General features: G+C 32.0%; 1 protein-coding gene across 1 annotated transcript in view; it reads left to right on the top strand.

Annotated features, from left to right (window-relative positions):
• LOC137620890 (G-protein coupled receptor GRL101-like) overlaps nucleotides 1–7,500 on the top strand; it is a 404,630-nt gene that overhangs the window by 324,950 nt on the left and 72,180 nt on the right. The window lies entirely within an intron of this gene.

The raw sequence follows: 7,500 nt of genomic DNA, 5'->3' as shown, positions 1-7,500 counted from the left end.
TATATATATATATATATATATATATATATATATATATATGTATGTATGTATGTATGTATGTATGTATGTGTGCTCGCCTGTTTACTTTCATGGACGAATGGAAATCGCAAGTTTAGATTTATGAGAATAGTAATGGTAAAAATGAGTCCTAGGCAGCAGAGTAATTTTTTTTTAGGATAAAGTGAAGCAAATGTGAAATGACAGGAGTCGCAGAACTGGGAATAGGGAAGATAGGGTCGGTGACTCAAAGACGAGGAGACCAAATGATAAATTACAAAATTTATTTTGATTTGTATAGGATTAAGAATGCACTAGTAAGCATAAATACATAAGAATGCACTAATAAGCATATATATATATATATATATATATATATATATATATATATATATATATATAATATATATATATATTTATATATATATATATATATATATATATATATATATATATATAATATATATATATATATATATATATATATATATATATATATAATATATATATATATATATATATATATAGAGAGAGAGAGAGAGAGAGAGAGAGAGAGAGAGAGAGAGAGAGAGAGAGAGAGAGAGAGAGAGAGAGAGAGAGAGAGAGAGAGAAAAAAAAAAGTTTGGTACTCTTAATTTTGACCTTTCTGTTTCGGTGAGGCTAGCAACACTCTGGCGTTTAGTGATTTAAATGCAAGAGAATATTAGTGGCAATTTTAATGGGGTTAGAAACCTAAGACTTGAAGAATATATCACTTGTAACATAGTTGTACTTCGTAATTATACTGGAGAGAGTGAAAATGGTGAGATAATCAATGAGTTTATGATAGTGAATGTAGTTAAACTAGTTCTGAGGTTGATGAAAAATGAGTTTTTTTTTCTCGTTTACTTTGTTCGTGTAAAGAATAGTGGACCCAAGGAGACTTTACTTCTTGAATTAAAAGTCTTTCCTCTGTTGATTTTGACTTGGCCAAGTCATGCATTCCAGTTTTTTTCCTTAACGAAAGCTTTGTAGGCCAGTTACTGCCTTTGATGTGGTTAAGCTAACAGCCTATTTATTTGCAGTAAGTATTGTGTTGTCAGTTCATTATATAGCATTTCCTAGTTTTTCACATGACCAGATACTCAAAAAAAGAAAAAAAATGTTTCAATTAATGAATGAATCGAAGGAAGGCACGATAAAATCCTTAGTATCTACTCATTTCGCACTAGTCTGGACAGTTCTATGTTTAGCCTATGGGATAGTTAGATTTATATTTTTAACTGGTTACATATACTTTAAAGACTTGCAGAAGAATCCTGCACTATTATAATTATACAAACATTTCAGGTTAAAAAATGTAGATATCGGTGATCCATTAATAGTAATTTTACTTTACCAGAGATACTGTATATAAGATTATGAGAAATCCTTATGGTGATTCGTACATAAGGTAATGCACTGGATCAGTATCTTTAATTGTTCATTGATTATGCACTCAATTAGATCTCACTATAGCAGTAATTTTAGACACTGATGAACGTCATTTTCTTTCTTTCACGCAAAGTCAAGGTTGTCTCATAAGTAAGAGCAACCCCATAATGCAAATGAGGTAGTAGGTTGGCCAAGGCACCAGCCGCCCGTTGAAATACTACCGCTAGAGAGTTATGGGGTCCTTTGACTGGCCAGACAGTACTACGTTGGATCCTTCTCTTTGGTTACGGTTCTTTCTCTTTGCCTACACATACGCCGAATAGTCTGGCCTATTCTTAACAGATTCTCCTCTGTCCTCACACACCTGACAACACTGAGGTTACTAAACAATTCTTCTTCGCTCAAGGGGTTAACTACTGCACTGTATTTGTTCTGTGGCTACTTTCCTCTTAGTAAGGGTAGAAGAGACTCTTTAGCTATGGTAAGCAGCTCTTCTAGGAGAAGGACACTCCAAAATCAAACCATTGTTCTCTAGTCTTGGGTAGTGCCATAGCCTCTGTACCATGGTCTTCCACTGTCTTGGGTTAGAGTTCTCTTGCTTGAGGGTACAATCAGGCACACTATTCTATTTAATTTCTCTTCCTCTTGTTTTGTTTAAGTTTTCATAGTTTATATAGGAAATATTTATTTTAATGTTACTCTTCTTAAAATATTTTATTTTTCCTTCTTTCCTTTCCTTACTGGGCTATTTTCCCTGTTGGGGCCCCTGGGCTTATAGCATTTTGCTTTTCCAGCTAGGGTTGTAGCTTAGCAAATAATAATAATAATAATAATAATAATGAGAATTTCTCACTGCTAAAGCAACTCGGATTCTCGAACGAGTATTTTCCCTTAACAGGTTTAATGGGTTCAGGAACATTACAGGAAGTTAGGGGCAGTTGGCTAATAAGAAGGAACGAGAGATGGCCAATATATTTGGAACATGAACACAAATAGAAGGCTCAAGTCTGATTAGAAGAGTTAGTGATTTAGGAATAATAGAAATTCATTGTTTTGCCATTCACTTTGATATTGTGTGCTGGCGTTAGAGGTTTGTTTTGCTGCTTATACACACACATACACATACACACACATATATGTATATATATATATATATATATATATATATATATATATATATATATATATATATATATATATATATATATATATATATATATATATATATATATATATATATATATATATATATATATATATATATATATATATATATATATATATGAGAAGTTTGTAACTAACCCTTGTGATTTTCATTTATTCAATGAGCCACAAATACTCTGTAATATTGAATTCGTTCTGCCAGGAGATCTCAAACTCATTGGGCTAATTGTTTAGTGTTTACTCTAATTTTCATCTCTCCTAGGTTCGAATCCTTATGTATGCATGAATATTTAATATGAATGTGAGACCCCATGGCAGAGTGAATTCGATATGAAAAGAGTATGCATTCGTGGCTTTTTGAGAATGTATACTATATATATATTATGTATCACATATGTATATATATATATTATATATATATATATATATATATATATATATATATATATATATATATACATATATGATTATGTTTTATTATATATATAATTATAAATTATTCATATATATATATATATATATATATATATATATATGTATGTATATTGTATATATTTTTATATTATATATTATATATATATATTGTATATATTTATATATATCATATATATATATATATATATATATATATATATATATATATATATATATATATATATATATATATATATATCTTTTTGTCCATGCGCCTCTTTCATGTGTCATCGCAAGCCTTTATTTGTATATTGTATATATTTATATATTATATTATATATATATATAAATATATATATATATATATATATATATATATATATATATATATATATATATATATATATATCTTTTTGTCCATGCGCCTCTTTCATGTGTCATCGCAAGCTGTTAATGGTAGAGATGTGAACCCCAGGTCCCTTTTTTGACCTCAGGGGATATTGGTACTCGTGTTCAATCCGTGATCGAATGCGTCCCTAGAAACTCACTTTCGTATAATGAACCAGTTAGTCCTGCTTTTTGGCACAGTTCTCCTGTAAATAATTCTTATTGGAAGCAGATGCGCGTGTGCCATCTATTATTTCAAGACAACACTCCAATTTCTCATATAGTATTCTGGCCTTAAGGCAAGATTTAATGGCTAAAACACCTGACGAAAGACGAAGGAAAGTTGAACAGCGTAACAATTTTTGTCGGAGTTTTAGCTATGAGGATAAGGGATGAAAGAAACTAAAGTGGCTTTTCTTTATAATAGTCGTTGCATGAATATTTCGTTCAATAAGAAGATGGGCTAACAATTGATTTAATAATAGATGGGGGAGATTTCACAGTAGTAACATTAATTACGCCAGAATCCGATTAACAGTGGAAAAAATAACCTATAGACAACCCCCCCCCCCCCCTTCACACGGGTTCGTGGCATGAAATGAAATGCATTTGTTATTATGGCTGCCCGCACATGAGCATCAAATTGGTGAGGGCAACCACAGAAATATTGTTGGATTTCACTCAACCTGGAGTTTACTGGGAGAGTGAAAAGGTTTCCATCTTTAAACCTTTTAGAATTTTTCCCTTTGAGGAAAAGTTTTCTTTGAGAGGAGGCCTAAATGGAGAAATACAAAAAAATAGCAGTGTGTAATTTATTGTGAACCGATTATATTTCTGTTCTGTTGCATTTCATATTGAATTTGTTTCGTACTGCGTTCGTTCCCAGTTGTTTCGCATAAGAGTGAGACCGTAATGTTCGATATTTTTTTTATTATAAAAATCTATTTAAATCGCTTAAATACAGAAAACTATTTGTGTATTATTTTTCCTTATTACATGTTTAGCAAAAAGCTCTTGGTAACCTAAATTCATTCTGGCTTGGGCAAGATACGATAAGGTTATGTAGCTTATAATGATTATTTTTTGCTTCATAATGACAGATATATAAATGAAAAGAAAATTACTTAATGTGTGAACAGTGAGACTTGCGGTGATAATTTAACGTTCAATTAAGAATTGCTTAAACTACTGAATTACATGAAAAACTCTTGCGAGTAAGAAAGTGAATTAGTGTATGTCCTTGATATTTGTTTGGTGACGGGATGTATATATGTACTTCCAGCATCGTGAATCAATCAAATTTTTTTGTTTTCAAGACTCGCATTCCAGCTTTTCCATTTACACAGGAAACGTCTTTCCTGATATCCTTTTAACTCCTTTTGGTAGCTCACAGCCTCACGAGTCTTACAAGACGTTTCTCAGCAAGAATACGTTTATTTGTGGTCCCAACAAGAAAACTTATCTGTGGTCCCAATAAGAAAACTTTTATCTGTGGTCCCAACAAGAAAACTTTTAATAGTCGTCCCAAAAAGAAATCGTTTTTTTTTTTTTTTTTGTTGTCCCAACCAGAAAACTTTTATTTGTGGTCCCAACAAGATAACGTTATTTGTGGTCCCAACAAGAAAACGTTTATCTTTGGTCCCAACAAGAAAACTTTTGATAGTCGTCCAAAAAGAAATCGTTTATTTGTTGTCCCAACAAGAAAACTTTTATTTGTGGTCCCAACAAGAAAACTTTCATCTGTGGTCCCAACAAGAAAACTTTTATGTGGTACGAACAAGAAAACTTTTATGTGGTCCCAACAAGAAAACTTTTAATAGTCGTCCTAAAAAGAAATCGTTTATTTGTTGTCCCAACAAGCAAACTTTTATTTGTGGTCCCAACAAGCAAACTTTTATTTGTGGTCCCAACAAGAAAACGTTTATCTGTGGTCCCAACAAGAAAACTTTTTAACAGTCGTCCCAAAAAGAAACTGTTTATTTGTTGTTCCAACAAGAAAACTTTTATTTGTGGTCCCAACAAGAAAACGTTATTTGTGGTTCCAACAAAAAAACGTTTATCTGTGGTCCCAACAAGAAAAATTTTAATAGTCGTTCTGAAAAGAAATCGTTTATTTTTTGTCCCAACAAGAAAAATTTTATTTGTGGTCCCAACAAGAAAACGATATTTGTGGTTCCAACAAGGAAACGATATCTGTGGTCCCAACAAGAAAAATTTTAATAGTCGTCCTAAAAAGAAATCGTTTATTTGTTGTCCCAACAAGAAAACTTTTATTTGTGGTCGCAACAAGAATGCGTTATTTGTGGTCCCAACAGGAAAACGTTTATCTGTGGTCCCAACTAGAAAACTTTTTAATAGTCGTCCCAAAAAGAAACTGTTTATTTGTTGTTCCAACAAGAAAACTTTTATTTGTGGTCCCAACAAGAAAACGTTATTTGTGGTTCCAACAAGAAAACGCTTATTTTGGTCCCAACAAGAAAATGTATGTTTGTAGTCCCAACAAGAAAACATTTATTTGTAGTCCCAACAAGAAAACATTTATTTGTGGCCCCACCAAGAAAACATTTATTTGTAGTCCCAACAAGAAAACTTTTGATTGTCGTCCTTAAAAAAAATCGTTTATTTTTTGTCCCAACAAGAAAACTTTTATTTGTGGTCCCACCAAGAAACGTTATTTGTGGTCCCAACTAGAAAACGTTTATCTGTGGTCCCAACAAGAAAAATCAATAGTAGCCCTAAAAAGAAATCGTTTATTTGTGGCCCCAACAAGAAAACGGTATTTGTGGTCCCAACAAGAAAACGTTTATTTGTGGTCCCAACAAGAAAACGTTTATTTGTGGTCCCAAACAAAAAAGTTTATTTGTGGTCCAAAAAGAAAACATTTATTTGTGGTCCCAACAAGAAAATGTTTATTTGTGGTCCCAACAAGAAAATATTTATTTGTGGTCCCAACAAGAAAACGTTTATCTGTGGTTCCAACAAGAAAACATTTAATAGTCATCCCCAAAAGAAATCGTTTATTTGTGGTCCCAATAGGAAAACTTTTATTTGTGGTCCCAACATGAAAATGTTTATCTGTGGTTCCAACAAGAAAACATTTAATAGTCGTCCCAAAAAGAAATCATTTATTTGTGGTCCCAACAAGAAAATGCTTATTTTGGTCCCAACAAGAAAATGTATGTTTGTGGCCCCAACAAGAAAGTTTTTATTTGTAGTCCCAACAAGAAAACATTTATTTGTGGCCCCACCAAGAAAACATTTATTTGTAGTCCCAACAAGAAACCATTTATTTGTGGTCCCAATAAGAAAATGTTTATTTGCAGTCCCAACAAGAAAATTTTTATTTGTAGTCCCAACAAGATAATGTTTATTTGCAGTCCCACCAAGAAAACTTTTATTTGTGGTGCCAACAAGAAAACGTTCATCTTTGGTGCCAACAAGAAAACGTTCATTTGTGGTCCTAACAAGAAAAGTTTTATATATAGTCCCAACAAGAAAAACGTTCATTTGTAGTCCCCACAATATAATGTTTATTTGTAGTCCCAAGAAAGCATTTATTGATGGTTCCAAAAAGAAAACGTTTATTTGTGATCCTAATAAAAAGCGTTAATTGTGGTTCCAGAAAAAAAAACTTTTATTTGTAGTCCCAACAAGGAAACAGTTGTGGTCTCAACAGAAAAACGTTTGTGGTCTCAACAAGAAAATGTTTATTTGTGGATCTAAGTAGAATACGTTATTTTTGTAGTCCAAACTAGAAAACGTTTGTAGTACCGGCAGATAAACGTTTACTTTTGGTTTCAACAAGAAAACCTTTATCCTGTAGTCCAGACAAGAAAAAGTTTACTTTGAGTCCCACCTAAAAACAATTAATAGTGGTCCCAACAAGAAAATGTTTACTTGTGGATTAGGGTCGCAACAGGAAAACATTTATTTGTGATCCCAACAATAAAACATTTATTTGTGGTCCCAACTAAGAAAAGGTTTATTTTCAGTCCCAGCAAGAAAACGTTAGTAGCCCCAGCAAGAAAACATATTTTTTGATTCCAACAAGAAAACGTATATTTGTAGTCCCAATAAGAATACATTTATTTGTAGTCCCAACAAAAAACATTTGTGTGTGGTCCC

This window comes from Palaemon carinicauda, chromosome 27 (assembly GCF_036898095.1).
Source record: "Palaemon carinicauda isolate YSFRI2023 chromosome 27, ASM3689809v2, whole genome shotgun sequence".
Classification (NCBI taxonomy): domain Eukaryota; kingdom Metazoa; phylum Arthropoda; class Malacostraca; order Decapoda; family Palaemonidae; genus Palaemon; species Palaemon carinicauda.
This window is presented reverse-complemented; position numbering and strand designations above follow the sequence as displayed.